Here is a 9,496-nt window from a genome sequence, read left to right on the forward strand (position 1 = left end):
AGAAATCACAAACAACCCGCCGGGCAGCTATCTCTAGTTAAGCTCATTTCAGTACCCGTTGACTATAATATACCCGTTGACTATAATATACATAAAACATTATCGATTTTTACAATCTACACACTATTTTCAACTCACCCTGCATGCCCACTTTTATGTCAGTACAACCTCCTAGCTCTTTCCACCGACCTCAATCTCATTAAGGAAACTCCAGCACTAGCTAACTGCAGCTCTAGCTATCTTCTGCTATTATCCTTTCCCTCCAATATTAGCTCTTTCCACTGACCTCAATCTCATCAAGTAAATTCCGGTTTTAGCAACCTTCAGTTATCTCTAGGCTCCAACTCTACCCTGTTGCTGCCCTCTTCAACTAATTGTAGCTTCTAGCCTGTTAGCTATCACCAGTATCCTACAAATCTAAATTTTATAGCAACCTTTTGGAGGTCTTTCACATATTAAGTAATCATTTTTGGAACATTTTTAAAGAGCTTTAATTGTAGGATGTTGATGCTATTACATGGATAGAGTAAATTGCAACAGTCGTTGCTGGAAAATGATAAAGTTACTTGAAGAACACAAATGGATGGAGCAGGAAGTTATTGGCAGAAGAACTGGAATAGTAGGCTTCCAGTGGCAGCTGGATAGAGCAGAGGGTTAGAAACCGACCGGTCAAAGGTTTTGGCCACCGGACCGGAAAAGACAGGATGTTTCGGTTTGCCGCATTTTGCCGGACCGGAACCGGGTAATGTCGGCCAATCACTAAGATTCACACTCCCTGGCTCGTAGCCCGTAGGACTAACCCCTACAACTAGTATACGAGTATAGTGCCTTGGCACAGAGTGCAAGTGGGTTAGGGTTACTGAAAAGGATATAAGCATCTCAGGCCATCCCAATACCGGAAGAGAACTGGGGGTCACAATGGTGAACAATTGTGAAAATGGTGAAATTTTACAATGGAAACAAAATCATTCACTATTTGTCACCATTTTACACGATTTTTCACCAAATTAGAATGAAGTTGAAGTCACTGGAAAGAGCTAGAATTGGAGGGAAAAGTAATATTAGGATAGGGCTGGAGGTAACTGTTAGTAGCTTCAGCGGCTGCACGACTTCCAGGCCCCCCTATTATTATGGGTCAGATCATATGACGTATAATTAGTGATGTGATCCACCATCTATGATTTACAGAACATGTGATTTGAGTCATTACAACAAGTCAGTAATGACTTGCTGCTCTTTAATAACTCTTAAGGGATATGCAGGGAGCAGCCTCACCTCACTGTCCACAATGACTGACCCAAAGTAAGTCTTCTCGAAATAATTAACTATAGACATTAGCTTAGGCAAGTTTGTCTGTATATAGAACGTTATTTCAGAGAATACTTGCTCGACATCAGATCGGCTCACTCCCGTTGCATTTCTTTGGCACGTACGTCTGACATCCCTAGATACGAGAACCCCCCTTAGCTTTAGCAAGAGCTCCCGTCCCTTATGTGATATACGAGTCGAGCGGTCAAATCTTAAAGATCATGTTTACTTCTTAATGCACAGCTATGATACATACAGTGTTGACATGTGAACTCTACCCTGTATCTCGCCCATTTCTAGGTCAGTTAAATTTTACCGATGGATCACATCACTAATTATACGTCACTGATTAGTGAAATGATCTGATCTCCATGGGACCCCTAATAATGGGGGGACCTGGAAGTCGGCCTCCTGCTTCAGCTGGACTTTGCTAGATGAGGTTGTACTGACATAAAAGTGGGCATATATTATAGTCGACGGGTACTGAAATGAGCTTAACTAGAGATAGCTGCCCGGCGGGTTGTTTGTGATTACTAAGATGAGCTGATGAGTGATGGTGCTGGTTCATAAATGCGGTAGTGTTGAACCTTTGTTGTATTTTTAAGCGCAAGATATACGTATTTAAAAATCATGTTTTAAAAATAAATATCTCAAAAACTATGCACTATAGACCCCATACTGCTTCATAGCTTGTATATAAATATCAATATGGCCATTCTGCTGTAGTGGTTATCTTGAAAGTCCTACAATATTCAGGAGCTGAGATGGATAGAAAAATCTTATATTTGCGCCTGAGGGCAATGTAGAAATTTTATTACCTAGGCCAGGGTTGGACTACTGAGTAAAGTGGGCACCCAAAATCAAATTATTCTAGCCCAGAATGACCTTTAGACCTTACGAAGGACACTGTGTCGAGTAAAAATTTATACATTGATGTGCCTACTTGACTTAAGCTAGCTGCTAGGGAAGTTTTTTTTAAAAAAGGCCCATGGGTGAATATGGGTTAATGCGCTTCAGTAAATTATATCAGTTTTTCTCATTTTTATCCAAAAGTAAGTCCTGGAGAGCTTCAGCACCTTAATAGTGTCAATATAAACTTACATATTGCGGTAATTTTAAGCCCAAAATTAAGTTTCTACGGCCTTCAGAAGCTGAGATAAAAATTTCTCACATACGCGCCTAATATGAAATATGGGCGTGGTTCCCCAAGGCTGAACTAATGGCTCAACATGCCCAATTAATTGAATTAAGTTACTTATATAACCTATTTAACTTGATTCAGCAGTCTAAATACAAACTAAACACCTCCCTGCTGCTAGAGTAAAAAACTTCGAATTTTCCGAATTTTCTGCCAAAAATTGTGTAAATGGGCGTGGTCAGGGTACCACTACACTTTTATTTACCCAAATTTTATTTTATGATGTTCTAGTAATACCGATGGCATCATATCAAGCCATTTAGAGACCCCCATCAAATATTATAGGCAAATTTCAATAATTTTGGGAAAATTTTCCCACGCTTTAAAAAGGGCGTGGTCACGGGTTTAAACAAACATAAAAAATTATCCACCCAAATTTTTTTTGAAGTAGAGACCCTAGGGAGCACAAATAACATCTCAAACCTTCTAAACTCGCTAAGTTGTGCCAGGTTTTGACCAGATACTTTATTATATTATTCCTTATTATTCCAGTCATTTTGCTTTCAATCCTTTTTACTTGGTCAAGCCATGAATGACAAATTAAAAAACTAAAATTTTAAATATTATTTCACTTGGATATGAAGAAAAAGCCATCTTTCTATAGATTTCAGGGCCACAGGCCAAATGCCAAAAGTTTGGTTAGCAAAAAATTTAGCAGACGGAAAAGATTTATGCAATTAATTTGGTCTGCAAAAAATTTGGGCGAGAGGCCCGCTCAAATTTTTTGTTGCCCAAATTTTTGGGAATTAAGGTAGTCAGCCTAAACGCCTACCAATTCACGTGTGACATTGTAGGTTTATAACCTACCAGGACGAGCGCTGAGTCATGAGTTGGACTCGTCGACGCGGTCCTGATATTTGAAACAAATATTTTACGAGTATCACCTGTTAAGTGTGACATTCCCAGTTAATTGCAGTATTGTGTCCAATGAATTACTGTTCGAATAGCATATTTACAGGCTCTTACTAATTCGCTCGCCCAAAACTTATCACGTGTCTTGGGTTTTCACTGTTTTGCAGCCGAACAAAACGGTCTTAAAGTTAAATAAACCCCAACCCTAACACCATAACCCCGAAGCTATCCATAACTCTAACCCTAACCCGAGCTCTAAGCAATCGAATTCAAGATTTACTACTACTAGCCTGTCACGTGACCAAAATAGTTTTTTCCCATACCTCTCCCTAGGGAAGCATTTTACCCTAAGTCATGGGGGTGATTCGGAATCAGCATCCAAAAATACACCGGTCCTCACTACTTTCACAACCTCAGGGCCTTTTTTAAAATTTGGGCGAGCGATTTATTTTTAGTGGGAGCGATATTTACAACAAAAGCTAAAGGTGATTGATTAATGGCACTATTATAATTATATATTAAGCATATTCTTCATCTTGCTTGGATTTTGGAAAATTGTGTACCATTGTTATCTAGAGAGTGTGAGCTTTTTCACAATACCAAATTTGTCATACCTTTTTGGAATGATCAATTAATTTCGCCTAGGTGCCATATTTGATGATGCGTTACTGGGCCGCGCTCAGCCTGTCATTCCGCCAAATCTGTTAATGAACATAACACATAATAGCCTGGGGTCCTCAGGTAAATGATGCGCGGCTTTTGCCTTTGGAGCTTCAGTAATATTATATATAAGGCAAATGCAAAGTGTAAATGTTGTAGGTTTATAACCTACCAGGACGCGCGCCGAGTTGGACTCGTCGACGAACAAATATTTTACGAGTATTACCCGTTTATAGTTAATGTAAAATTCGCGTAATTTGACGAAATTCGTTGATTTTTGTCGTATTATTCTGTCATATCTCAAATTCGATCCTGATATGTATAACTATATAGATTATTGGAATCATGCTGAAAATTTGTAAAGACCGTCCTTAATTGTTAATCGAACTTTCAAAAGTGTCCGGAAAGTTTGGTGGATGTCCGAGTTGATATGATTATATTGATGAATAATGGGGCAAAAGACGTTGCTTTGAGCTGTAACATAATGATTATAATTTGATATATGCCTCAAATTTTTCGGACAGCTTCCTTGGCCTTGTAAGTCTATCAGTGATCAGTAAGCGTACCAATTTTTATTGAAATTGGATTGAGGGAAGGTTACTCAATGTGCATTTGATATTTGTTTAAAGAAATTTGACCAAAACCCATAATCATGGGTAGAGTGTACCGCTGCCAGTGTCTCTCTTTTCCAAACAAAAGGAAATGATATTAATTCGAGGAACAGTCCGCTAATGCAAATTGATACCGAGAATGAAATCGGTCGCTCGCTTTTTCAAATCAATAAGCTTTATTACAATTCGTGAGCCGTGATCGAATGGAAAAAGCGAGCGACCGATTTCATTCTCGGTATCAATTTGCATTAGCGGACTGTTCCTCGAATTAATATCATTTCCTTTTGTTTGGAAAAGAGAGACACTGGCAGCGGTACACTCTACCCATGATTATGGGTTTTGGTCAAATATCATCTCTTTTTGATTATAATGTCAGGATAATTTACACAGCTAGTCGAAACTTCATTAACAAGGAGGTAATTTCGACGATTTCGAAATTCTGCCTTTGAAAACGTTTCCTTGTGTTTAGTTAGGTATATCTGTCGATAACCGACTGAATATGGCACTTTTTACTCATTCAAGTTGGCATTAAATTCATATATAATGCCATTTAAATATCGTGGAAAGCAGAATATATTCGAAATCACGAATGAGCAAAATTCTCACCTTTCGCACGTGCAAACTTTGAGCGGACGTTGCGTGCGCATACAATATTGAATCACCGTAAATTTTTGCATAGTGGTATTTAATATATAGTTTGATAAGCATGCAAAGTTTCAGAAGATTTCGAAAAGAACTTAAATCACAACGGGACTCCAAAGTTGATAAAAATCATGAAAATCAAAATTTTTAGTGATTTTAGCTATTTTAAATCAATTTGGGCGTGTCCCCACGTGTGCAACTTTTCGATTTTTAACTTTAAAACTAGCCTATAACACAATTTATACCTTTAAGAAGCAAAATTGAGCTCCACAACCCAAGGGATAGCCCAACACCAGAGAATACTAATTCACAACTTTTGTGTTTTTATAAAATTATTCTTCAAAAAAGCACTAACTTCAATAGCAAATATCTTTATGAAGGAGTAAGGTAGGAAACTTTTCTGGTAGATTTTTAGAATGCTTGAACAATTATCTAAGGTGAAAATGTCCTCAGATTTTGAATAAAATTACTCTTTAATGGTGTAAAATCGATTTGAAAAGTTGTTGTTTTGTCAAAAATCAAGTTTTAAAAACACTTAAATTGATGACGTCATCAAGTGATGATGATGATGATAAATTATTTTTCAATATAAAGTAAACTGAGGTATAAACGATTATCTTTAAAACCTGTGGTTCAAAATGACTGTATCTTTTATACTTTTGAATCTACGGACACTTAAATGTAGGCTACAATTGACTGCAAAAAGCGTCTATATATATATCTATCATATATATATATCTTCACGACAATCTGTTGTAAAACAGGGGTTCCAGAAAACCCACTTCCCGATACTCCTGAAACATGAAATTTTTTTTACTGTCGACTTGGACAAGGTCTAGACGCCCTGCAAAGTTTCAGATCTCTAACTCAATTTTAACATGGTTTTTAAGGCACCTGAATATGGCGATTTTGGGTTTTTTACCTAATTTCGTATAACATGCTGGCGCGTATTTTGCGCAAATTTCTTAAAAACCTCCATATAACTATTTCTTATTCCTGTCATCTTTAACATTGAATTAGAATGTTTTGAACTTAAATGTACCTGCTGAACTACTTTCGAAAAAGTCTTAATGCCTGGAAAACAATAAAGGGGATATAATAGTATAGGGGGTAAATAGTATTGTGAATATAAGGGCGACGGTAATGCTTGCCAGCATTGTGATTTGTGCTGGCCGAAATTAGCGCTAAAAAACCATCCTACAGTCGGCACGAGCGGCTCACGTCAGTCAATGGCGCACTAGCTACCTATAATATTTCAGGTCATAGCCCTGCCACTATTAGGCGGTGCACGATAAAAATAAACTTGCTCAGATTTTCAAAATTTTTGTACCATAGTTTTCTAGAGACTGTGAGAATTTTCACAGTACCAAATTTATTATACCTTCTTGGAATGATCAGTGAATTTCGCCTAGGTGCCATATTTGATGGTGCGTTAATTGACGATGTCAATTCATGGCAGCTCGGCGCGGCACAGTAGCGCATCTCGCCGATCGTCGCTATGAGAAGCCTCATTGAGTGCGCGGCGCGGCAAAGTAACGCATCGCGCTACAAATGGTGCGCGGCTTTTGGAGCAAAATTAGGTGTAACTGTAAAATGCAGTAAAAGTCGCGTAATTTGACGAAATTCGTTGATTTTTGTCGTATTATTTTGTCATATCTTCGGTTCCTGAACATGAATCATGCTGAAAATTTGTCAGGACCTTCCATTCATACTTAACTACCGAACCTAATTTAGTTGGGAGAGATTGGCCTTGATTAAGAGGTCTAAAAATGACAAAATAGGTATAAATTCGTTGATAACTCAAATTCTGACCATCGAAATTGCTCATATATATCAAACTAAATTAGGTTCAGTAGAATATAAATGTTTACAATTACGTAAGCTGACCAAATTTCAACAAAATTGTTATATGGGAAGTATTATAACTTTTCGATTGTTTCCAAAATAATGTGCTGGCCGAAATAAGAGCTAAAAAACCATTCAATGGTCAGCGCGCGCGTCTTATTGTCGATGGCGCACTGCCTACCACTATATTAATTGTAGGTGGTTGCAGCATCCCCCGTATGACTATGAGTTAGCATTTTATTACTAGTCTGGAACGAACACTACTAAAACTAAAAGGCAGATGAAACGTTTTGACTCAATGAGGTTTTCCATTTGACCTTCCCGAGAAGAATCTTGAAGATAAAGTGTTTTTGCCATGTCTCAGCCAATGAAGACGTTCTCGGGTGTGCTTACCTGGGGACCCAGGCTAATAGTGTTCATAAATAAAAGCTGCGGTGGAATGACACTGACAGGCTGAGCACCGCCCAAACCCCAAGTTTATAGCATATAGGGGTCGTTCACATATTACGTACGCGTAATGGGAATTACGATTGGAAACCTTGCTTGACTATGGAAAAAGATCGAGAGGGAGACCCCGCTATCAGTATCAAAAGGCTGGATGGCCTGTGTACTCGAGGATGCTGCTAACTTTACAAGTGTTAACAACATCAGGCAAAATGAAGTACTATACGTACAGATGACTATGAGTTAGCATTTAACCGTCAATTCAACCGAGTGCGGAGTGGAATGGAAGGACCTGTTACTGTTAGTGTTACGCGCGTCGTACAAGTACAACTGCAAGACTAAGAGATGTGTGTTCACTGTGTTGTGTGTGATTCAGGCCACTCCGACGACTAGGACTAGGATGTAGGAGGAGACCTTTTCATGTAGTGTATGCACTATGCAGCACACTACCGCGTCATGAATAAATTCTCTTGCTTCTCTTCGCTAGATTTTTAAAAAAGCTACGCTACGACCTTGAAGGTGCAGAGATATTCGTACAAATATTTTTTGGAGTATATGTTTAACTCTAAAAGCTATCGCTAAGTCGTTGGGAACGGAGCACTCATCATTTTTACGTGGCTCTAAGGCTCTTTTAGTCTGATCTTGCTTTGCGGAGTTAATCGATCATTCAACCAATGATCAACTATTGTCTGAAAAAGAAAGGTACCCGTCAACCTGGATCCTCCAAGAAGAAATAAAGGCTCAGGATTGCCATATAATCATATACTGTATTACTGAGGGAAGGATATTGAGTTGAGGGAAGGAATTACATCATCCATCAATACCAGATACAGACTATGATCTGAATTTCCATAGCCAGCTCATACTATACTGTATACAGAACTAAGAGCTTGAAGGTGCAAAGATATTTACAGAAATCTTTTTGGAGTAATAGCTAACACTAAGCAGTGCGCTAATGACTTAGTCTTTAGCTTTAGGAACGTTACTGGGCGGCAGTCAGCCTGCCATTCCGCCATGTCTTCAATCGTGTTTTATGAAGACTAAGACCTGAGATCCCCAGGTAATAGGAACGCAGCACTCACCATCTGTACGTGGATGTTTTGCGGAGTTAATCGATCATTCGACCAATGACCACTTTTTGCCTGAAATGAAAGCGACCCACCAACCTGTATCATCCAGGAAAAAAATACGATAGGCATATACGGATTGAGCACTGAGTAGAGGGAGGGAGTTTGGGCAGACAGAGGGAAGCGAATGACACCATACGCCAATGCCATTGTCATGAGTGAGAGGCTATGATCTAAATCTTGTGATGTGGCCGATAACGCGTGGTTTGTTGAAGCCATAGGAAGCTCAGCTTTTAGAACACCTCATTAATTCTCAGCTATGTTGAATTTTGATTGTCCTTCTCAGCTCTCGGTAAACATACTCAACCTGCATGATTAGGAGGATGCAGATTCTAAAAGGAATTGACTCATACTCATAAAGGGATTGGTAGACATAAGATGCTTCAAGTTCAGAACGACATGTTATCTTTAATTGCACATTTTCCTATGTATGTAACATCACTGTTATGTCCATTAAAATGATATTGATATTTATAAATCAATTCTCAAAAAAGGTCCTCGTCGATACTATTCAACCATTAATTCTTCCAGACATGTAGAATGTAGAATGTAGATACAAACAGTCAATGTTTCTGGTGGTTTTCCTACAACTCACATCGTTGTCTCTGTGTAGTAGTAAGTTACAACAGCTGAGCTGATAATTTGCCTATCGCTGATAGAAAATAAGTTGATACAAGTAATTAACGATGATACATATAGTTAGTTAGTATCGCTCATAACCGGTGCTAACTCAAACTGCAAAAGGGCGCAATGAAATAATAAAGTTTGATCTTAAAAATTTTATCAATCTGCTTAAGAAAACACTTCCA

This window comes from Bolinopsis microptera, chromosome 2 (genome assembly GCF_026151205.1).
Source record: "Bolinopsis microptera isolate Bmic1 chromosome 2, MBARI_Bmic_1.0, whole genome shotgun sequence".
Classification (NCBI taxonomy): Eukaryota; Metazoa; Ctenophora; class Tentaculata; order Lobata; family Bolinopsidae; genus Bolinopsis; species Bolinopsis microptera.